Source organism: Mustelus asterias, chromosome 22 (assembly GCF_964213995.1).
Source record: "Mustelus asterias chromosome 22, sMusAst1.hap1.1, whole genome shotgun sequence".
Taxonomy (NCBI): Eukaryota; Metazoa; Chordata; class Chondrichthyes; order Carcharhiniformes; family Triakidae; genus Mustelus; species Mustelus asterias.
This window is the reverse complement of record NC_135822.1, coordinates 24607133-24610261: the sequence shown is the minus strand read 5'-3', so window position 1 is coordinate 24610261 and position 3129 is coordinate 24607133. Positions and strand designations below refer to the sequence as shown.

The 3129-nt window shown below is 49.5% G+C and overlaps 1 non-coding gene across 1 annotated transcript; it reads right to left on the bottom strand.

Moving 5' to 3' along the window:
* Window positions 1-665: 665 nt before the first annotated feature.
* Window positions 666-737, bottom strand: trnak-cuu (transfer RNA lysine (anticodon CUU)). The gene has a single exon. It is a non-coding gene; the product is annotated as a tRNA-Lys (tRNA).
* Between the last annotated feature and the right edge of the window lie 2392 nt (window positions 738-3129).

Here is a 3129-nt window from a genome sequence, read left to right as displayed (position 1 = left end):
GGACTGAAAATCCCCTAGTCGCCACACTCCGGTGCCTGTTCGGGCACACTGAGGGAGAATTTAGCATGGCCACTGCACCTAACCAGCACGTCTTTCGGACTGTGGGAGGAAGTCGGAGCACCCGGAGGAAACCCACGCAGACACGGGGAGAATGTGCAAACTCCTCACAGACAGTGACCCAAGCCGGAATTGAACCCGGGTCCCTGGCACTGTGAGGCAGCAGTGCTAACCACTGTGCCACCGTGCCCACCTCAGCTAATGGGCAAGCTGGCTGCTCAGACATTGTGCTGGTACTAAAATGGGATTTCAATAAATTAATAGAAAGCACACTGTAGTCATAGAATCCCTACGGTGCAGAAGGCGACCATTCGGCCCATCGAGCCTGTACCAACAACCCTACCCAGGCCCTATCCTTGTAACCCCATGCATTTACCCTAGCTAATCCCCCTGACACTAAAGGTCAATTTAGCATGGCCAATCCATCTAACCGGCACATCTTTGGACTGTGGGAGGAAACCAGAGCACCCGGAGGAAACCCACGCAGACATGGGGAGAATGTGTAAACTCTACACCGACAGTGACCTGAGGCCGGAATCGAACCCAGGTCCCTGGTGCTGTGAGGCAGCAGTGCTAACCACTGTGCCACGTGCTTCTCAAAATGAGAGCGCCCAACGTGAGGCTCGAACCCACGACCCTGAGATTAAGAGTCCATGCTCTACCGGCTGAGCTAGCCAGGCTGCTAATGATAAATCACTCTGCTTATTTATTTTCATCTGTTAAGCAAATATTCTTTAATATTTGTATGGTAATACCTTTAGTTATTTTAAGAAAATCAGTTCAGGGACTTGGATGTCATTAACAAGTCCAGTATTTATTTCCCATCCCTAATTGTCCTCCAGGATGGCACAGTGGTTAGCACTGCTGCCTCACAGCGCCAGGAACCTGGGTTTGATTCCCGGCTTGGGTCACTGTCTGTGCGGAGTCTGCACGTTCTCCCCGTGTCTGCGTGGGTTTCCTCCGGGTGCTCCGGTTTCCTCCCACAGTCCAAAGATGTGTTGGTTAGGTGGATTGGCCATGCTAAATTGCCCCTTAGTGTGAATTAGTGGGGTAAATACATGGAGTTACGGGGATAGGACCTGGGTAAGACTCTCTGTGGGAGAGTCAGTGTGTACTGAATGGGCCGAATGGCCTCCTTCTGCACTGCAGGGATTCTGTGAAGAAGATGGTGATGGGTATTTTCCTTGAATCATAGCAGTTCCTGTGGTGAAGGGCCTCTTACAACACTGCTAGGAGTTCCAGGATTTTGACACAGTTACCATATAGTGACACAGCACATGTCCACATCTAGCTGGTATCTGACTCAGAGATCTGTGGCAGAAGCCTCAATGAGTTGCTGGTTGTTCGAAAATCCACAGATTCCTCGCTAAGCTAACAGATCATAGAATCCCTACAGTGCAGAAGGAGGCCATTCGGCCCATCGAGTCTACACCGACCACAATCCCACCCAGGCCCTACCCCCACATATTTTACCCGCCAATCCACGCATCTCAGGACTCTAAGGGACAATTTTTAACCTGGCCAATCAACCGAACCCGCACATCTTTGGACTGTGGGAGGAAACCGGAGCACCCGGAGGAAACCCACGCAGACACGAGGAGAATGTGCAAACTCCACACAGACAGTGACCCGAGCCGGGAATCGAACCTGGGAACCTGGAGCTGTGAAGCAGCAGTGCTAACCACTGTGCTACCGTGCCGCCCCAATCGTGTTTGGGAAGATGGTGGCATAGTGGTTCTGTCGGTGAATTAGTAATCCAGTGGCCCAGGCAAATGCCCTGGCTATGTGGGTTCAAATCCCACCATGGCAGCTGGTGAAATTTGAATTCATTTAATAATCCTGGAATATAAATGTAGTCTCAGTAATGGCGATCATTGAAACTATCATTGCTTGTTGTAAAAACCCCATCTGGTTCCTTCAAAGGGAAGGAAATCGGCCTTCCTTATCAGATCTGGCCGACACGTGACTGGACACACTGCAATGTGGTCGACTCTTAACTGCCCTCTGAAATGGCCTAACGACCTCTCAGTTCAAGGGCAACAAATGTGATGTCCACATCCCATGAAAGAAAGCTGGCCTCATATCTCAGGGTTAGGAGAGAGGTGGGCAAAACTCAGCCAGGATTCACGGTCCTTATTTCTATCTGTGTTCCCTGCTCAAAAGTGCAAGCTTGGATGCTGAGCAAGGATAGGATTGAGTTTAATGTCATATCTCTCAAGTCAAATAGTTTGCCAAGTCTCATTGTCTGGATGCTCACATGATCAATGGCCATTTCGATCTAGTTTCAGGTTGGGTTAGGTTCACATGGAACCCCAACATCAGCAAGAGTGAGGAGAAACATCCACAGGAACATTTAAGCGGTTATTGGATAGGCACATGGAGCACACCAGGATGATAGGGAGTGCGATAGCTTGATCTTGGTTTCAGGTAAAGCTCGGCACAACATCGTGGGCCGAAGGGCCTGTTCTGTGCTGTACTGTTCTATGTTTCTATGTAGGTTGATACAAGTAGAAAGGCTGCTTTTACCAGTTCAAGTGGGACATAAGCATAATGTGTTGTCTTCAAAGCACGGTGGCACAGTGGTTAGCACTGCTGCCTCACAGCGCCAGGGACCTGGGTTCAATTCCAGGCAGGTTCAGTTCCGGCTGTGTGGGGTTTGCACGTTCTCCCCGTTTCCTCTGGGTGCTCCGGTTTCCTTCCACAGTCCAAAGATGTGCAGGTTAGGTGGATTGACCGTGTTAAATTGCTCCTTAGTGCCCAAAGATATGTATGTTAGATGGATTAGCCATACAATATATGTGGTGCTATAGGGAGAGGGCCTGGGTAAGATGGTCTGTCAGAGAGTCAGTGCAGACTCGATGGGCCGAATGGCCTCATTCTGCACAGTTGGGATTCAATGACGATTCTATGAAAATAACGATTCCCCAAGTAGAATTTATGGATGGTATTCAAGGTAATTTCCTTTTGAACATTTTGACAAAAGGAGGATTAAGACAAACGCTTTGAGGAAACTACGTTTCCGGTAGTGTTTCACCTGGCCTGGATTCTTGGGCTTGCAAAATGAGGCCGGGC